The sequence below is a fragment of the Meleagris gallopavo genome, chromosome 3 (genome assembly GCF_000146605.3).
Source record: "Meleagris gallopavo isolate NT-WF06-2002-E0010 breed Aviagen turkey brand Nicholas breeding stock chromosome 3, Turkey_5.1, whole genome shotgun sequence".
In the NCBI taxonomy this organism is placed as follows: domain Eukaryota; kingdom Metazoa; phylum Chordata; class Aves; order Galliformes; family Phasianidae; genus Meleagris; species Meleagris gallopavo.
In genome coordinates this window covers 84891053-84912319 of record NC_015013.2, presented here as the reverse complement: position 1 = coordinate 84912319, position 21267 = coordinate 84891053, and the positions used below count along the sequence as shown (strand labels likewise).

Genomic DNA, 21267 nt, shown 5'->3' with positions numbered 1-21267 from the left:
CCTAGCGCTGCTTGAATGTTTTCAAATGAAAAGTCTCCTCAACTTAAGAAAGCAATTTCTTAAAATATGTATTTTGGGGCTTTATAATTATTTTCTCCTTTTTTTTCTAGTTAAATTGAAAACAAATGCAGTGCTTTGTTCTTTTTCTCTGTTTTTATTTTCCTTTTGCTACTGGAAAGAGTGGCAATAAAAGGTGATTACAATAGGAAAGGTGAAAAGAAGTGACAACAGAAGAACTTCTATGGAAATAAGTGAATAACTGAAATAGCTTGCTGGCAAAATATGTGGAAAAAAGGGGGGAAAGAAAAAAAAACTTCCCGAAGATTTTAATTTTTCCATGTTTTTCCAGCAATTCCCTTCTGACATCATCAAGCAACCATTTTGGTACTTGTTTCATGTATCATGTGCTAGGCAAGGGGAATGACTTCATGCCTCCAAAGCAAAGCCTTTGTTCTACCAGCCCTGTGCACAGATGCTGCCACCTGCACTTCAACCAAGTTTGCAGGAGTTGACCTCCATCAGCAGCCTCACACATCCTAGAAAATAGTGGGAGAACAACTAGGAATGAGAGGATCTGTCCTGGAAGTTGTGTCCTGACTCAGAGCTGGGCTGGAGACCAGAGGATACAGGAGGCAGAGGTGCCTCAGAATCCTGTTTCCACCCCAGTTTTACTGCCGGGTTCCCCACAGTATCACTTGACCCATATATAACCTATCTCAGCAGAGCAGGTGGGATTTCCAAACTTGGCCACTTTCAGGGAACGCCGTACCAACGCCTGCGAAATCTCATCCTGCAAACACCCAGAGGCTTTGTTTCGGGTTTTGAAATCCCTATGGACTTCAATGGGACAACTCTCATGTAAATTTTATTTTATGAATTACATTTGTGGGAGTGAGAGGTCAGTTCTACATCTGTCTATCTTTAGGTCACTACACAAGGAGGCACTCAAGAAATTTGTGGATGTGGCACTGAGGGACATGGGCTAATGGGCATGGTGGGAATGGGCTGACAGTTGGACTAGATGATCTTAACAGTATTTTTCAACCTTAATGATTCTATTATTCTATTTTGATAGGAAGTGCTATTGCTTTCCCTTATTGCCAACTGATAAAGAGTTTAACCAAGATAGATTATGTAAATAAATAAAGCAGGTAAAAAGACTCAAAGAAAAAGTAGATGTTCTTAATATTAGGGGGTGAACCAGAAGACACGAAGAGCCAAATCCATAATCCAGAAACACATTTCATCTTAATTTCCTAAGGACTGCAGAGCTTGATCTTAAATTCCTTGACAACATGAGAGTTTTTAAACTCCCCTTCTCCTTTAAGACCTCCCTAATTTTGGGGTTTCTCTTTCCTCCCCTGTGTCAGCCCTACAGTAAATCATCACTGAGACCCTCCAATGTCCCCCAGACAGGCACATCAATCTTCAGTTACAGCCAAACAGAGAGGGAGAAAGCAGAGGGAGAAGTAAAACTGGTTCAGGAGTCCCAGATAGACAGCACACAAACGTGTGTATGCACCCTGAGTGCAACATCACCTCCAGAGGAAGAAACCCTACCTAAAAAACACTGTGTAGGAATAAAGAGAGGAAACTATCCCCACCAGGATGTGAGGCTGGAGGCAGCGAGGGGAAGGCTGGGAGCTCCTGGGGCAGCTCAGTGTTTCCAGACACTGCAGCCAGGACTGCAGCCCGCCACGGGCAGCCGAAGGGTTAACTGGAGAGGCAGCACGTTAGCTGTATCTGTGGAGATTATGGCGTGTTTATCCAGTGTTCAGATTTCCTGTCTGAGTGTTTGGATTTCCTGAAATCCCTGCTATCAGCCCAAGTGCTGTCCACCGAGCAGACCCTTTTCTCTCTCTCTCTTTTTTTTTTTTTGTTTAGAAAAAAAGTTCCATTTTTTTTTTCACTTCGCTCACATGGTTGGCTTTCCTTCCTGTTCTCTTTCCAGTTGTAGTGCCTGTGTCTGCTCACCGGTCAGGACATTTATGGATGCAGAGCAACACCCTTAGCCTGCAGAACTCTGGGCTCACCGTGCACTGGATTTCCTCTCTGTTTCTTTGTCGTTTTTTACTTTGGACTTCTATTTTAATTCATCTATTTCTTTTTGGTGGAAATAAAACCCGAAGAAACATGGTCTTTTCCAGGAAACCATGGGAGAATATTTTTTAGTCTGAGATGGAATAATGGCCTTAGGTCTGAGGAGCACATCTGGCATGGGAATTCAGCCTGCACACATCCCGGTGAGTCGCAGGCATGGGCTGGGAGGGTGCTGGGTGCCGTGCAGGACAAAGGCTGAGCGGGGCTGCAGAGCTGCAAGAAGCAGATGGGTGAAGCTGAAGGGAAAACTTTTTCAAAAGGAATCACTGAAGTCCATTTTTCATTCCTAAAATGCATGTTGCTCTACAGCCTAGATAACATCCAGGTAAGCTTTACATATCAGGCCAGATTCTATGAGTCCTTACACGTGGAAGTAACTTTTACTCACATAGAAAACCCCAGTGACTTTAGGAAGATCTCTAAAAGAAAAGTATTGCAGCATTAGGGCCACATGTAGTAAATTGCAACGTCTCAACCTCTGTAAAACTAATCTTAAAGAGAATTTTACGAGTGGTATTGTGTGCTTTCTTGGTATTTCATGTTTTATTCTTGATCTACTTTTAAATTTTACAGAAAACTCATGTTCCAACTATTTATCCTATTGTCTCTTAACTAAGTTTGCAGTAGGGCTGGAAGTGTATTTCATGCAGCAGTGTGCCGGGAGGCCAGAAAGGGGCTTTTGCTGTAGGAGGGAAAACGTGAATGCTGTGCTGCCCTAGCTGGAAAGCTGCATTCAAACACTAGGCTTAGCTGAGGTTTTAACTTCATTTTCAAATGTGAGAGCCCCTGGCAGCATTACTGCTAGCCTGAGGTGTTTTCAGTTAAACCATGGCCATGAGTGCAGTGGTTTGACTGGTCTCAAAATCAGTGAATCAGCATTGAAAAGAAAGAAGAATCTTCTTTTCAGGCCTCTTTGGTGCAGATTTCATTGCCAGCACTGATGGAAGCATTGTGGCAGGATGATGTGGACGATAAAGCATCATCACTGCTACAGCTTTTCTTGTGTCCCTTAACTGGAGGCCATGCTTCCACTACATATTCCTGAGCTGCTCCTTGGACCTGCTCCAGGTTCTCTAATTTCGGGGAAAAACTCGATTCAGAAATTGCTTATATACTCAGAAACACCTATAGGGAAAACAGCTTTTATTTTAGTCCTGATTTTCATTAGACAACTGAAACTGTCTTGACCTGTAGCATATAATATACTACATGTAGTGATGCATATTCAAAAGACTTTAATATTTAATTTTTTTTTTTGGTTTAACGGGAGAGAATACCTTACTTTTTCATACCAACAAAGAAAAGGAACCATTTTCCTAAGTCTTTCCAAAGCTTCCAATTTTGAAGCTTTAAACTTAATAGTTATCTGGTGTGGCAGATTTCTGCACAATCCTTTGAGTGTGATCTTGCTGCTCTTTTTTAGGATTTTCTTCAGAATCTGCTGAAGGTTTGTGTGAGATCAGTATGGCCAAACCCACGTCTTTTTTTGCCTGCAAGCCTTCAGGAATTTAATTATTAACATGGGGCAACACTGAAACTGATGGTATTTTATGCATTGAAATGTTGGTTCCTGCTGTGTACATAGATGGGCACACTCGGTATAGGGGACTGATGCCCCCAAAATGAGAGGAAGGGCAATGAACTCTTTACCTGAGTTAGACCAGACCTAGTGCCCTGCCTGCCCAAGGGTGCAAATGAAGTGGCTAGAGCATGTCTCAAAGATGGCATAACAGTAAAAGCATCACTAAACATCAGTTAAGTGCAGAAAACAGTGCACTGATGAGGACAGAAGGTCTTCCCAACTCTAGGTCTGGAAATGTGGTTGGCTGACTGATGAGGAGAAGCCTTAGAATTGGCTCAATTGGTTTTTCCCTCCTTTTTGCAGGACAGTCAAAGCTTTCAGGTTTAAGTCACGTTGGAAATGCTGTGGGAACAGTTTTTCTGGTGGTATTTTGGTATTTCCTCTTCTGCTCACGCCCAGACCAGGAAGTGCAGAAGCACAACCTTCAGCTCATTGTGTGCAGGTTTCTTTTTATAAATGTGAATTCTCTTTCCTCCTTCCCCTCCTACTTTTTTTTTTTTCCCTTTCCTAATGGCCCTTACAAGGGTTTAAGTCTTGCTTTGATTTAGACTGTGGGATTTTTTGTATCTCTTTACATATCTATACCAAGCATTAAATTGTTCCCTGATAAATGATTATCATGTTAGTTTGAACCATCTAAATGCAATATTCCCACCTCAGCTCTCCATGCCCACGGATTCCTGTGCCGGTGTTCCCCAGCAGCTCTTTCTGTGTTTCTGCTGCCATTCACTCCCATATCTTCAGCAGGATGAAGTCTGACTGGACATGAATATTTATCTGTTCAGTTGCCAATAGATAAATAGATAAATACCCACTTTTTGATAACGAACCACACCATTAAACTTTCTAAGATTAGATAAGTCCTGTTCTTTCTTTCCCTCCTTCTTCTTCCCTTTCTGCATCACTGAAGAGGTTCAGCTGATGCACCTTTCCTCCAAATGTCCAACACGTTCACCATCACAGCTGCTGGCCTTTCTGCCTTTCTTACTGTTGTTGGCAAATAAATAGTCGTGGCAGGAATAGAGTCCCGCACAGCTAACTTCATGCATGTGGTGATGTTTCTTTGCTCAGAGATAAATGGACCAGAGGAACTAAGCCTTGTTTCCTGAAATTGTTCTGCACACTCTGAGCTTCTAACTCCTTCTTTTCATGTTATTTTCTGGAAAAAGCAAAGAATACAATTTTGTCTCTTATCTGAGCAAGTGGAGCAAGTAGATCACTTTTGAATTGTTTCTTCAAAACTCTTCTAGACACATTGTAGGGTGTTTAATCAGTCATTACAAACAAAAATAAAGTTTATCACAGAATCATAGAATTGTTTGAGTTGGAAGGAACCCTTAAAGGTCCTTTAGTTCAACTCCCCTGCTATGAACAGAGACACCTACAGGTCGATCAGGTTGCTCAGAGCCCCATACTGCCTGACCTTGAGTGTCTTCAACTGTGGGGCATCCACCTCTATGGGCAACCTGCTTCAGTGCCTCACCACCCTTTTTGTAGAAAAACTTCTTCCTTATAACCAGTCTAAATCTCTCCTCTTTTAGTTTGAAACCATTTCCCCTGTTCTGTCACAGCAGACCCTGCTAAAGAGTCTGCCTCCTTCTTTCTTATAGCCTCCTTTAGATACTGAAAGGCCACTGAGAGCATCTTGAAGGTACATGTTGAAATAATTATCTGTACTTACATTTGAGTCTGCTCTCATAAGTACTACATGGAACAGATATGCCAATCACATTTGAAAGCTGTCTTAATATGGGACTTAGTTTGTAAGACAATTCCTTCAGTGGCTTCATAGTCCTCAAAAATATGAGGAAATACAAGCAGAGAGCACTTTCATTAAATAATTCTATAAATCAAGAAGACCTAAGTAGAGACAACGGAATTGCCAAGAATTTTAGAGCTATAGGCTTGTTTGGAGTATTTGTTTTCCCCTTGCCCTTGGCTTTAAAGTTCTCCCTTGGGCTTTGAGTTGCAGCAATACAGAGGATACCAGGTGAAGAGGGAAGCACTCTTTGTTCTCATTATCCAGGCACTAATTAGTGCGAGGATGGGGAGCAGCAGGGCTCAGCCTGGACTGCATACCATACCAAAGCCCTTTGCTTGGTTCCCCTAAACCACAAAGCCCGGCTGAGCCTTCCCTGAGACACAGCGATGTTTTCCCCACATCCTCCCCTATCTCAAGGCTGGAGTTAACAAAACCCATCTGCCTCTGTGAGTCAGCAGAAAAGTATTCGACTTTTATAAGAGTTAAGGGATATGGGATAGGGCAATGTCAAAGTGCAGAAGTCTTCCCCCAGCTTTGGGTTCACACAGCATGCACGAGGAGGTCGTATTTTCTGTTACCATTCACCAGGCAGGATGATTTACACCAAACTGACGATGCAACCCTCAGTGATCGGGGCCAGGGTTGTCAAACAAGTCTCTTCTCATCAGCAGGAAGTGCGAACAAATGGGAAAATACCAACAAGCAGCACGCACCCCAACGCAATGGCTGAGAGCAGCTTGGAGAAGTCAGAAAAAGCTTGATATTATTCTCATCAAAAATGAAAAGATGAAGCCCCTCCACCTCCTCTTCTGTCCCCTTTGCTACCACCCTGGTTCAAGCAAGTCAGTCTGTAGGTAGTTGTGTGGGGGGTTGTTCTCAGTGGTTAACCACAGAACAATTCGAAGCATGTGGCTAACTCTGAAGAAACTGCAGTGGTAGTAGAGAGAGTGGGGGGCTGCAGCAGGAAACCCTGCACACCCCACAGCACAAGGAGGAAAACAAAACAAAACTTGTATGCCTTCAAGCCTCCCTGCTGTCACTACACGGCAGCACTGGGCAGATGTCTTTATTGATGTGCTGGGCAAAGCATCCAGCAGGACACATGAGGCAGAGAAAAGAGGTGTCAACCAAGGGGAGAGCATTTCAACCCTCAGCTTTCACAAATAAAGCAGGGGAAAAAATAACAAGTTGGGAGCCTTTGAGGTGAAGCAGAGCACTCTTAGGAGCATTGGGTGATCTCCAAGAGAAGTGCAGGGCTGAAGGATAAGCAATATGGCACTGAGGAGTGCAGCAAGGGGTGTGCTATAGGTTGGGGTGGTGAAAATGCCCCAATGGAGCTGTCTCACAAAACCTGAATGCATTGGGCAGAGAGGAAGTGCTGGAGGAATAATGTGCACAGAGGAGATGGGAGCAGTTGAGTGTGTAGTGGAAAGTGACCCTACGTCTGCATGGTGCCACAGCACAGTCTTGGGAATACGTAACAACCAGTGTTAAAAAATTTAGTGCTTAAAGAAACCAATACAACTTAAAGTTGCTGCACTTCCACACCAAAGATCTCTGTGAGACACTCTGTGAGTGTTTTGTAGCTCCCTAAAGCTCGCGGGCTTTTAATTTCCATTCATTTCCATTGTACCCTCAGTCTACGGTTAGGGTGGTAAGGCACTGGCACAGGCTGCCCAGAGAAGCTGTGGATGTCCCATCTCTGGAGGTGTTCAAGGCCAGATTGGGGCCCTGGCAGCCTGGTCTGGTTGGTGGCAACCTTGTCAAAGGCAGGGGGCTGGGACGAGATGATCTTTGAAATCCCCTCCAATCTAAGCCATCATATAATTCTATATAAAGGAGGACCTCTCTTTGAATACAAACATACACGTTTCTAAGTGATACTTGTGCAAATAATGTACTGCAACTAATCTTCACCTAACTGCAAGCTTCATTTGTAATTCAGCAGGTAAAAATAACACATTTGTACCATCACCAGAATCGCTCTTAACCTAAGAAGGAAAATAGCATTTCAATTCAAGCCCTAAGGCTGTTTATTCAATCTGCTTTGGAAAAAGGGGAAGAAAAAAAAAAAAAAAGAAAAAAAAAAAACCTTGTTAACCTGTTACATTAACTGGAGCACTGGCTTTGTGGCATGAGAGTGGAGTGAGATTGTATCTGGAAGCCAAACTATGTCCCCAGGGTCCTGAGAGAGCCTACAACTGCATGCTCTTTGACATTCATATTCACCACTCTGGGGAGAAAAGAAGTCAGCTGTTAGTGGTCAAACCACAGCCCACTCTAGTAGCCAGAAGGGAGCAAGTAAGTGCGAAATGAGAGATACTCAGCTGAGGTGCTCCTCAGCACTGCTGGGTCAGAAAGAGGAAGGTGTCTCCTGCCAAGGCTGGTGCAGCTGCATGCTTTTTTTAATGCAGTTGGCCAAATGTATAGAAATCAATTTTATTCTGGCCAGAACTGCCAGCCAGAGTCAGTAAAAGGTTTCAGGCACTAGGACAAGTCTTATTTTATCAAGATTCAGTATAACACCAAGGACTTAGCATCATACTATGGTTCCATATCGGAACATAAAACTGCCCAAGCCAATGCTTCAGGACTCTGTCCTAGCAGTGGCTAAAAATTTATGCATACGAAGCAAGAGCTAAGCAGGACTATATGCAGTGATATTTCCCCAGATGACAATCTCAGTTTCCCAGAACCTTGTCTGGAGGACTTCTGGAGTCAGAGATGGTACATACATTGTACTTATCCTGGATTGATACTGGCAACATGGATTTGTGTTATTTTTCCCTTAAACTCACTGACATTTTTAGCATCCATGTAAAAACTTGTTTGAGTTCAACATGCAATTAGACACATTCATGGAAGAAATTTTGTCTTGAATTTACAGCTGATAAATCACTACTAATAGTCAGGGTCCAATCTTTATCTCCTGCCTGATTTATAGTACTACTACAAAGCGAGTTTTGTGGAAATATTCCAGATTTATTTGTGAGTAAATAAGATCTATGCCAGCACCGTGGAGTGCATAGATTTATTTTATCTAATTTAGAGTGTAACTATATTGCTGCTTTCCTTCTGCTTTCCAATTCAAGTTGTTTAATAGTCACACAAATTAGCATACTTACTGATAATATAATTTACCTAATGGTACATTTCCCATAAAATGTGGAATATTGCAATCTCTGCTGGTGTAGGATACTGCCTTCATCCATCTGATCAGTGGCAGGCTATACTTGCACATCCTTTAATAATTATTTCAGCAGGTGTCCTTTTATTGCTGTTCATAATTAGTAGCTGAGTACTTAGTAAAACTTGTTAAGATCAGAAATTCCTACAGTTCAGAAGTTATCTATATTCATGAATAAAGAAAATCTCTGCCTTGACAATTTCTGGAGATATTTTATTAAGACTAATGGGTACTATAATTATATATTGAATGTACAGTCTTTAAATTATCAGCCACCAAGGCAGAATTTTGATCTTACACTTGTTCTGGATTAATGTCATAATCTGAATCCAGATTTAATAAATGGTGTCAGCCGAAGTCCTAGATCTCATGGGTCATTTCTACTTTATCTTCTTGCTTTCTGTGTTCATGAAGTTGTGGTCGAGAAGGAGCCATGTGTTGAATCTACTTGTGGCACAGGATCATCTGTAGCTGGAATTGGACTCAGACAATCTAATTTCCTTACCACTGAGAATATCAGACTTAAAGGGAAGGACTAAGGATTAAAAGGCAACTGCGAGTCATGTTTGCTCCTGTTCTGGAGCCACATGACAATTTACCTGGCTCCTGGTCTGAGCTAGAGAAATTGCCTGGCTGTTGGGATTTATATTTTTCTTCCCAGAGTTCCTGGGAAGCTTAGAATAGTAATTATATTGTTACCTCTATGAGGTAGTAGATGCATGTATGCATATGATTGTAAACTCTTATGCTTCAATCCTTTTTATACCTTCAAGTGCAAAGAACAGCCTGGCTGTGAGAATGCTCTTCAGCCAAATCCCTCCCATGGATCATTTCTGAGTCTGCTTCTCACCATTTTAAATCTCACCAGAAGAAGCCCTAGGTCCTAAGCAGCTCCTTCTCAGGACTGGGTTATACAATAAGTTCATGCTGTGAGTCACACTGGGGCTTCCCAAGCAAAGTTGGTCAATCTCTGCAGCTTGAGTAAGAGAGCTGGGTTTACAGACAAATGCCAATGATAGATCTGTTCCTTAGGCAGAGGGGACATAACCCCAGTCTGTGGCTAAAACAGGAAGTCTTAGACAAGTCTTAGACTTGAGTGATGTTGGATGACGTACAAATTCTCATTTAGAAGAATAGAAGAGAATCTTCTTGTTGACACTGATATTCTGAGAAAAAAAGAAAAAAGAAAAGGAACTTAAATCACAGAAAATGTTGAAATGGAGTTTAAATCATGTATTAACGAGAAATCATGTGTTAATTAGAAATCTGTAGCATTTGTAGTCTCTGATCACGAGGCTGGGGGTAACTGCACCACGTGTGTATGTGTCCTTCTGTGACTTTGAGACCTTTCAGACAATTCTGATTCTGAGAACCTGAGTGCTCCTACATATTTTGTGACAACAAGCAGATGGAAATATACAGTCTGTGACCCCTGACTACCTCCCCCCCAAGAAAAAAGCTATCTCTATGCAAGAAATAGAAAGGGAAAAAGAGAGAACTTTCATGGGATTGAAGCACTGTGCTCACCTGTGCTGACTGCATGTAAAGTGACCACATTTTGTTTAGACAAGTGGTACCATAAGACTTTCCTTTGTAGATAAAAGTAACTTTCAGAAGCTTGTTGCCTAAAATTCAGAGCCTCAGATCATACCAAAGTCCTGAATAAATTATTTCAACGTTCTTTTGAAAGTGAGGTCAAGTATTTCAGCTCAGTAATTAGGATTTCAGCAGACAAGGGCACTTCCTCTTGAGTTTCCCAGCGCAGAACAATATAGCTCAGTCTTGAACTGCCAAACATTTGTTTTTATAATCCAAATCCTTCCTAAATTGTAATCATCAGCTGGACCAGATCACTGAAGATAAGTGACTTTGTGCCTTGGAGACCCTTGGATCTCTCCAGAATGTAAACTTAGAAAGAAAAGAAACAGAAAGGCCCAGAAGGCACACTTGAGTGTTTTTACTCCTTAGCACCTCCAGCTATCTGTAACATAGTTTACTGGATTGAGCGGGAGATGAGAAGTGGTCACGAAAACCAGAACCGTGCGGCCTTATCCAGCTCCAACTCCAGATGCAAACTGTAGGGGGTTCTGGTCTGATTCCTACAGACAGAAGAAAGGAGGATGACAGTGACCAGGCAGCATCTCTATGAATCCTGGCAACACACTCTGATTTTGACTGCAGTTATCACGAGAAAATGTGTTTCTGTTTTGTCCTTTCCTGTGTGTGTCAAAAACAAATAAGATATTTGCTGGGATTTCTTCCTGAGGAGGAAATAGGTTCATTCTTGAATGCACTAGGCAGATCAGGTTCTTTCAACAATCAGAAGATACATATGTGGAACTTCAACATTTTTAAGCCTTCCCAGGATATATATGCAACATTAATTGTGTCTGTTACTGTGCTGGTATTGCAGCAAACAGTATATCTAGTAGATATAAAGAAACCTAGCCTAATTTATGCTGTTAATGTAGTCTTTCTCAGAAGCAAAAGCTATTAACAAGATCATAATTTTCCTCACAGACACTATTTTTAACTGGGGAAAAGTTTTCTCAGAAGAGTAATAGACTTATATCTGTGTAGTATTTTCTCAATCAAGAGAAGAGTTGCTTGAGGATCTGAGCAACTACTTCTTTAAGTAATAATGAACATAGAGCTTTGCAGTAAATCATAATGTACAATAAAATTAAAAAAAAAAAATTGGCTGGGGATTAATGACTGGAATGTGAGTTACTCAATTAAATTTGTTCAGATGTTCCCTGGAAAAAACCTGAGTTAGATTCACGATGCTCTTTGGTTTTTGTTTTTTGCAAAGGAAGATTTAGCTTGATTGCTTCAGAACTACTAACAATTTCTAGACCTTGCAGAAGTGCTCTTAGCGGCCTGGTCTTGATCAAGCGTGGCAGAAACAGAACTCAGATCCTCCACAATTTCATTATCTGTTAGCGTATGATAGACAACATTAGATATTTATAAGATATTAGAGGCTTGCTTTGGTTCCTCCATCCAAGGGCAGGTTCATGAGTACTGCTCTGCCACAAAGACAGAGCCCCCTGGATTGCTGAAGACTGCAGTCAAAGCCCAGTTGTGCCACGCGTGGTCACTGGTGGATCAGGTGGCTTTTCAATGGGCTTTCTCTGAGAATCTTCTTTCAAGTGTCCAGCTTTCCTTTGGCTCCAAGCTAATATTTGGCTTGGTATTTCAGTCCCAGATTTCTTCATGACTCTAATCCTGAGCAACAAAATATTTATGCTTCTAACACAGTTCACTGAAGAGGCAGACTTAAAACTCTAAGCCAGGAACTGGAATTGAATCTTCCAGTTGGTGTTGGTGGCTTTTTTTAATTAGAGATGTCTGTTCTTTTGTCAAGATCCAGACTCAGTTCATGAATATAATGGAGGAAGGAAATCAAAGCTGTGTAAGTCACTGACTGTGTTAGAGATATCAAAACTTTTTCTCCAGTTAATTATATCGTTTGTTGACCCAAAAGTGAAGCAGGTCTATAACCTGGAAGATAAAAAGGCTCAGTCAGAAGGTGCAGTGCTGGAGGTACTGCACATCTGCTTTCTCATCTGTTCTTGGGCACCTGGCAGCAGTGCTTTAGTGGCTCTGCCTTATTCTCTGTTATTTAGGCTTTTGTAAAAAATGTACCAAACAACAGTTGCCTAGAGGCAGGAGAAGAAGAGAAAGGCTGCATTATTAAAATCTAGAATCTAACACCATTTTAAAATTCATCAAAGTTCTCAGAAACAAATTCTCCCGAGATCAAGGACTTAGTCATCCCAGGTTTCTCCAGCTCATTTAGATAATTGTCCCTTGAAATAGTTGTCTTTCTCTATCTTCCCTTCTTTTTATTTTTTAACATTGGCACTTGGCAAGTATTCACTTAGCAGGCAGCTCAGCTCTACTGAGCAGAAGAAACCTCAAGTTTCCCACCATGTGCATCTCCAGTTTCTACAATGGGAAAAATGTGCACCACATCCGAGTGCATACAAAATACTCATCTCTCTGTCACCCACTGACAAAGTAGCAATGCATCAGCCAATTAAACTAATTAATACATTGTTCAAATTTACTTTTCTGAGAAGTGGTTTATTAAGTAATAGGAAAAGCTTAGAGAGGTAATGCATGAGTTATTCAGTATTTTTAACTATCAGAGCCTAGTGAGACTAATCCTTGATGCTTTCCTATCTTCCTGAAAGCTATGTGACTTGATTGCTTCTGTCTCAGCATAAATTCATGCTGTCACTAAAAAAAAGCGTATCAGCACAATCATTTGAGCTGAGAAAGGAAACTGATACAAATGAAACTGAAAAATATGAGGTTTAATTTTCAGCTGCATCATTCATCATCTAAATGCATATTACAGCATATGATTTTATTGTATTTTATGTATGAAATTTCTTCTAGACAAAAAAAATCTAAGATCATTAAAAGTTCTCATCAGTTTGCCACTGGCAGGAATGGCAACATTTGTGGTAGCATACCCAACAGATAATATTATCATAGAATCATAGAACCATTTGAGTTGAAAGAGACCCTTAAAGGTCATCTAGTCCAACTCCTCTGCAACAAACAGGAACATCTACAGCTAAATACTTCCTGGGGGCTTCCATTAAAAGCTTATCATTTAATTTTTGCTGTTGTTGTTTTGGCACCTCTTCTTGAATGTAGGATGAGGGCTAGAGTCCTGTATGTGCTCAGAGTATGGCTTGGGCAGAAATAAGAAAACCCTGCCACAATGCATTTGGGGCATGCAGCAACATCAGTGTAGGTGTCTACCTCTAGGCTCAGCTCCTCACTTTCTCTTTTAGTCGGTAGAATGAAAGAGGCAATTTAGGCTGTGATTCATCCAACCTTTGTAGATATCTCCTTTAGTACCTAAACTTTAAACATCTGCTCTTCCAGCATGAGGTGAGCTGCAACCTATTTTTCAGTAACTATAAAGGGAACTTGGGGAGAACAGCCCAGACAAAGGCACCTTGTCAGGGATGTCCCACTTCTGAAGTCTAAAAGTTGAGTCAGAGCTTACTGAAGTGGATGTAAAGAGCATCATTTACATGGACTGAGTCTGGATCAAAATTTAAAGACTGTTTGGTCGCTTTGTTTGAGATAATCTCATTTTTCAATGCAAAGAGCACATAACATTACAAAGGACATGCTCACAGATCTGGGCATGTCTCAGTATAGTTACAGATGAGGAACAAAATAATACTTAGGATATTTAGGAACACCTTTGTGCTCTTGTTGAGGTTTTTTCCATGTGCCTTGTGTTTTTGGATATTCCATAGAGATGTTTTAATAATTCTATACTTGACAGCACTCAGCTGAAGGACAGAATGACCAGCAGCAGTGTCAGCTAAAGGATGTGACACTGTCACGGGATTCATAAGTGGGAAACTGGTACTACTTGGTACATGCCAAAGGGGAAGGCAGGAACAACCCAGCAGTTTGGAGTCATCCTGCTCAAAGCCTGGCTATGTCCTTGAGACTGAGCTGAGCACACGGGGTTCTGGTTCCTGGCTCAGCCACAGACTGTGTGGGACTTGTCTCTGGAGGAGAATAAGCAGTGACCATTTCAGGAGGAAATACATTCATTAAATTTGTGGAGTGTTCAGACAACACCAGACCAGATGAGTGCCTGAATAATCAACAGGCAACAAGTTGTGTTCTCTGCTCTGCTTGAGAGCTCCCACCATAGAGCAGAAAAGCCACAATAGAGAGGATGTGGAGAGTTCAGAGGCAGCAGATTTTTCATGCAAAGAGAAGTTGATTTTTAACACAGCTACCACAAGTTTAGTTGTTTCTGATTCATATGGTATCTCTCCATTCTAGAGATACATTCAGCAAGTTGCTGATTCAGCTCACCCTCAGTAGCTACTGGGAATGAATGGGGACAGAGACAAGAGGACTTTGATGTAATATTCAGGATATGTTATTTATCTGTTACCCATATACTCGGTACAGGATTGCTTTGCTGCAAACTTTGTATGAAGTTAATCACTAAACAACCAATCTTGCAGAGCAGGTGGGAAACATCCTCATGTCATGAATTTCTCACAGGCTTTAGAAACATGTTGCAAGTAACTCAAAATCTTGGACTGTGGATGGCAACTTTGTCATCAAGCATAAGAAAATGCCCTTGTCAGTATCAGTTGAAAGTTCTCCAGAGGTCTGAAGCTGGGATGCAGACGTTCCGATTATCTGCTACCTCCACAAAATGAAAATTCTTCTCTGAGCCCAAGGAACAGCTGATGGATATCGTAGGAAGTGATAAAAATGGTCACTCATAAGTGAATCCAAGGAGATTTAAGTCATAACACTATTATCCTGAAGCCTTTAGACAAATAACAAAAGACTGGCAGGACTGGAGAGTCCTTCAGTCCAAATACTTATACAAATCTCTATGTCATATACCTGAGTTCTAAAGAAAATTCATCTTTAAATGGGGTTGCAGAAAATTACCAAATAAGTACATTTAAACCCTCTGGTCATGTATAGCAGTGTGTTGTAACATCATATAGTGGTGATATATTACAAAACTGTTGAGCTTCGGAATTATCATCTTTTGCAGCATGAATTTCTAACCCAGATTAAGGTTGTCTGGTGCAAATTTCTGTAGCCCTTTGCACAGTTCAGATATCGTATCATGGTCATTTCACAATCCTAGGAGGATTCTCTCATTGGACGGGGATAGGTAATGAAATTCCATTCTAACAGCAATGACATCTCCTAAAACTAGATTCTTTTTTAATCAGCTGTTAAAGAATATTTTCAAAGAAGATACTTGAATTTTAAAGTTGATTTTCGGTATTTTCAGTACATATTCAAACATATGGATATCCCAAGATGAACGGAAGAGTGTTTTTACTTTGCCAGTATACTTAAAAGCTTGAAAGAATGACCTGAGAATTAGTAATCCTTTCAACTTTACATCAATTCACCATAAAACACTGGAATGGCTAATTCCAGGCACTGTTCATGAAGAATTAGAGAAAAGTAGTTTAATTCATGGCAATCAGGAAATTTATTTTATTTCAAGAAAGCTGTCCTGATATTTTTGAGAATTTACATTTTCTTGAAAGAAATCAATATTATTGATGTAATAAGTATGAACTTTAGTAGAGCTTTTAGCACGAAACAGCATTTTGATTAAGAAACTAGGGTTATCTAAAGACATCAATGTAATTATGTAACAGATTACAAACTGAGCAATTGACAGTTCACAGAAACTGTTAGATACGAACTCAGAGTATCACTCAGGTCTTCGGGACTCTAAGCTATTAGACACTGTGATCTGTGACTTGTAAGGAACACAGAATTATCACTGGTAAAGTGAGTGGAGTTTGAATGGGAGCACCCCTGAACCCCAACCAGTGCAGGTGGTCTGCAACGATCTGCTCATAAAAAAGAAAGGTGACAGTGCTCAAGGTGATATGAGACTGAAAGACAAGTCGTAGATATTGTGAGAAGAAATCTATCCTGAATCATCACCAGCTCCTATGGTGTTTGCTGAGAGCTGCTTTCCCTGCCTTGAGCAGTCAGACCAGGCAGTGACCATGTAACTCATCTTGCCCTTGGCTTCCCAGATGGTAATTACAGCAATTCCAAAAATTCTGTTCAAGACTTCTTGTAAGGAGAGCTGTGCATGTACATCCAGAGTAAAACACACTAGTTAAAGAGATATATGAACAGCCTTGGTTAGTGCAATTCAATGACAGTTTTTCTGTTATTACTTCTTTTGCTATTCAGCTCATGCCCATAAGAATGCTAGTGCTTTTATTTTTGTGAAAGTATTGAAAATACAGCTAATGCATGAGGTCAAGATGGGGTCTTCATTCCTTTGGCTATATTAAAAAGGTCCGAGTTGACATGTCCAGACAAATATCCTCAGATTTCCTCCACTGACGGACATTAGACCACATGCTAATAGTGTTATCCAAATCATGGATTAAAGTGAAACCAAAGAACATATGTTTCTCACATCCTGTTTGGATGATACCAACATAGACACAAACAACAAAAAAAAACCTTTCAGTAGATTTTGGCATAAAATGAAAGCTACTTTCTTTAATCTCACAGTTTATTCAAGAACATATCAGTTATTACATGGATTGAATAATTTAAGTCTGTATTTTGGTTATGACAATGGCTTCAATAACCTTTTCAAAATGTGATTTTGAAGATAATCTTTAAATTTATAGGAGATTTTCAACATAAATTGCTTCCCCGTAGTTCAAGTTACCAGCTTAATTATTTCATTTGCAGGAAATAAGATTTTTTCTACCTGCACAGTTTTAAAACTTCTTGGGATATAAAAGCTGCCTGCTCAGTCATTAGCTGTAAATTGCAGAATGAAGCAGTACCCTGCAGCATTTCCAGATAAAGCAGTCTGTTTATACAGAAAGCACAAAAGCTATAATTACTCCATGATCACATTTGTATATCAAGGTCAGAATTCTGTGATTCATGCTATTGTTTGGACATAAAGGGAGTTGATTTTCAGCATGGTGGTGTACAACTACTATTATTGCCACATCAGTGCCTGTAGAAACAATATTAACTTTTGCTTGTTTTTTTTCTAGTTAGGTTAACTCCAGTTCAAACATTCATGAAAACTGGCTGGTTAATATTTCTCCTAAAATATTCATTAGGCATGCAAAATATATACTTATATATATATTCCCCAGGTTGTTCCAACTGTGCGTTCTATTATTAAAGCAAAAATAAATCCTCCAAAGCAAAAAGAAAAGCAAAATTGGTCATTAAGTGATTTATGCATGAAATCACACAGAGTTTAAGCAATATCAAATGCAGGTAATTAAAGACTGCAAAAAAGACTCCTGATATTTTCTTCTCATCTGTAAAATACCTACCATAAAATTTTCTTCTTACCTATTATCCATTATACTCAGTAATTTCTATATTCTACTCTGAGAATTGATTGCCTTTTCATGCTCTTTTACTGGTTCTATCATCTTAAAAACATGGAGATTCAACTCTTCATACTACTTAATTATAGGCTAGGATTAGTCAAGCACTTCGATTTTACCAATTAATTCAATATGATTGTATATATTCATAACAAGGCACAAAAATAAGTGCTTTCCTCATGTGAGGACTAATAGACCATACTAATGTATTAACGCACCTCAGCTGACACCCAGATTTCAAGTGTCTTCAATGTCATCCTGTTCTTTGCTAGGTCTCTTTCTCTTAAGCCCCAGCTAGTCTTTCTTTTTCAGGTGTAGGTATCCCTAGACAGAAACTCCCCATAGTCAGACTATACACTCTGATAGATGCAAGGCCTGAGGAATTTGTCATCTGAATGCAATTCTAATAACTTGTCCAAGGTCACAGAGGTAGGAATTTGAACCTGCTTGAGCATCTTCATCACTAGGCTAACTCTTCTCTCTGGAGAACCCACATACATTTCCTTCTCATTGTTCTTTCTCATCAATCACTCCTGATATTTTCAATCAACTTGATTTCTTTATAAATATTTTTTCTGGATTTTTCCATTTTTCTCTTTATTTGCTGATTAATTTAGTACTGAAATGTGCAGAAATGAATAGGAGAACAAGAAAGGGAATTTGATTTCTGAGCCACTGAGATCTAAGCACAAATGTTGACACTATAGAAGAGAGGGGCACCACCCACCCAGAGGGACCTGGGCACACTCAAAAAGTGGGCACACAAGAATCTAATGAGGTTTAACAAGGCTAAGTGCCTTGGGTAGAGGTAATTTCAGATATGTGTACAGACAGTGAGAAAAGCTCGCTGAGATCAGTCCTGCAGAGAAGGACTTGGGGGTCCTGCCCTTGTGAAATCCCATCTGGAGTACTGTATCCAAGTCTGGGTCCCCAGTTCAGGAAGGATGTGGAGCTGTTGGAGAGGGTCCAGAGGAGGTCTAAAAAGGTTGAGGGTGTTGGGCTTATTTGGCTTGGAGGCTCTGGGGAGACCTCAGTACAGACTTCCAGTACTTGAAGGGAGCTCACAGGAGGCAGGAGGGGGACCAGCCTGATAGTGACAGGACAAGGGGGGAACAGCTTTTAACTAAAAGAGAGAAGATTTAGGTTAGATGTTGGGAAGAAACTTTTTAATCAGAGAGTGGTGAGGCACCGGCTGGGTGGAGCTCTGGGCAGCCTGAGCTGGTAAGTGGAGCCCTGCCCATGGCAGGGGGTTGGAACTAGGTGATCTTTAAGGTCCCTTCCAACCTAAGCCATTCAATGATTCTATGATTCTACTGAATGCTGTAACACTGCCTATGACACATGGATAATTAAATAACCTTCAGTTCCTTTTTAGAGCAGAATTAAGGAAATTCTGTGACTTTTTTTGGATTTATGAAAAAATGATTGAATACAAATAAATTGCCATAAATTCAAAACATAATCTACTGTAAATCTAATGTAAATCACAATTACCTGTGTTCCTACATCAGTGTTTTATTTAAAAAGCACTGAGCCATTCTACTTTTCCTTTTTAACCTAACACTGTTTAGATTTGAACAGCATGAACTTGCAGTCATGAAGGTGATTGTTTTGCAAAGGAGATGGATAACATTATTAAAACGAACAGATGTGCTGCAATGTTAAACAACAAACAGACATGTCATTGTGGGTTGAACCAGATCCAAGGTTGCCAGTGGCTGTAATTTTGTTGTAAGATTGGGGGACTCTGTTATTTGCTGGGGGAGGACTTTCCCAGTTTATGAAATACTCTTATCTTCTTCTAATACTTTTTTTCCTGCATGTAATGTAATATTCAAGCATAATATTCCGAGTATAAGGTAAATAATTTATACTTTATCTGTTTATAAGTTAGAAGATACCTTACATCCTTGCCTTTGTTTCAAAGAACACACCTCCTCCTTTAAACGACAGCTCAGTCTGATAAGAGTTATGGACAGAGCCGTAACTGTTTCTTCTCCCTTGCTGCCAAACTGGTGGCATATGTGGATCCATTATGCATATATGTACAAATCCCAAATCTGTTTGGGTAAGGAGTTGCCTAGTCCTCCTAATGGGAAAACAGATTTTGACCACATTATTTGAAACTATCATAATGGCTCAGAAACAGACGGGAAAAGAAAGACAGTAACATTCTATTACAAAAAAAAATGTATGTCGCAATTTTTAATTGAATCCCATATGTTTTGGAGCCTGGGATTATCCTACGTTATTTTTAATGTTAAGGATTGGCAGACCTCCAGACCCACATGACAAATTTGGAAACATAAAACAAACAGGACAAAACCCATAAACAAACAACAGCAACCTCTAGGGAAATAGGTTGACAGCAGTAACAAGACAGCTCTCTCAGTGAGGAAAACAAAAACTGATGGAAGAATTGAGTGGAGTCCTCAGATAGGAATGGTGAACTGCACACATGGGTTGAGGTTGATACTCTCAGTGTCCCAGTCCTGTTCACCTCCTCCAGAGACTCTGCAGCATCTCTATCACTTTTCTTCCCCATCAGCCTTAAACTAGAAATAATATGGAACAAAGTGGTGGGATGAAAGCTTGATGAAAAGGTTTATGTCCTGGTACAACCATCTTCTGGAAGAAAATAAGGTTATCAGAAGTTCTCAACATGGATTCATCAAGGGGAAATCATGCTTGACCAATCTAGTGGCCTTCTACAGTGTCATAGCTGGCTGGGTAGATGAGGGAAGAGAAGTGGGTGCCGCCTACCATGATTTCAGCAAAGTGTTTTACACTGTCTCCCATAACATCCTCATAGGTAAGATTAGAAAGTGTGGAATAGATGAGTGAACAGAGGTGGTCTGAGAGCTGACTGATTGGCAGAGCTCAGAGGGCTGTGATCACCAGTGCAGAGCCTACTTGAAGGTTTGTAAGAACCAGTATTTGCCATGGATCAGCACTGGATCTGGTCTTGTTTAAAACTTTTTCAATGACGTGGAGTGCACCCTGAGTGAGTTAACTGATAGGATGAAGTTGGAAGGAGTGACTGACACACCAGAAGGATGTGCAGCCATTGAGCAAGACTTGGACAGGCTGGGGAGCTGGTCAGAGAGGAATTGATGTTCAAGAAAGGCAAGTGCAGAGTCCTATACCTGGGTAGGAATAACTGCGTGCATCAGTACAGACTGGAGGCTAACCTACTAGAAAGGAGCTCTGAAGAGAAGGATCTGGGGTCCTGCTGCACAGCACTTTGATCAGTGTTATCAGTGCGCATAAATATTAAAGGAATGGAAGGCAAGTGGAGGGGATCAGGCTCTTTTTGTTTGTGCCCAGTGACAGGACAAGGAGCAATGGGCACAAAATGGAAGATATGAAGTTTCATATGAACATGAGGAAAAAATTCTTTACCGTGAGGGTGACAGAGCACTGTAACAGGCTGCCCAGAGAGGCTGTGGATTCCTTATCTGGGCAGCCTTCTCTGAAGATATTCAAAACCTGCCTGGATGCTTTACTGTGCAACCTATTGTAGGGAAGCTGCTTTAGCTAGGCGGTTGGACTGGACTAGATGATCTCCAGAGGTCCCTTCCAACCCCTACGATTCTGTGATCTCCCCTGTTCTGCTCTTCTACATGGAGGATTCCTCCCTGTCAATCCACTTTTTCCACCCAAACTCTTTGTCCTTCAAATCATACCTCTATCTCCCAAAAAAAAA

The 21267-nt window shown here is 40.6% G+C and overlaps 1 protein-coding gene across 3 annotated transcripts in view; it reads left to right on the top strand.

Annotated features, from left to right (window-relative positions):
* Positions 1-21267, top strand: part of ASAP1 (ArfGAP with SH3 domain, ankyrin repeat and PH domain 1) — a 166043-nt gene that overhangs the window by 27235 nt on the left and 117541 nt on the right. Inside the window, exon 1 of one of the 3 annotated variants that reach the window (XM_010709319.3) lies at positions 1935-2243. The exons of 1 other annotated variant lie outside the window; for it this stretch is intronic. The gene's annotated coding sequence lies outside the window, so the exon portion shown is untranslated. Of the gene's footprint in view, positions 1-1934; positions 2244-21267 lie in introns of those variants that run through there. One more of the 3 variants, XM_010709317.3, reaches the window with a different exon arrangement.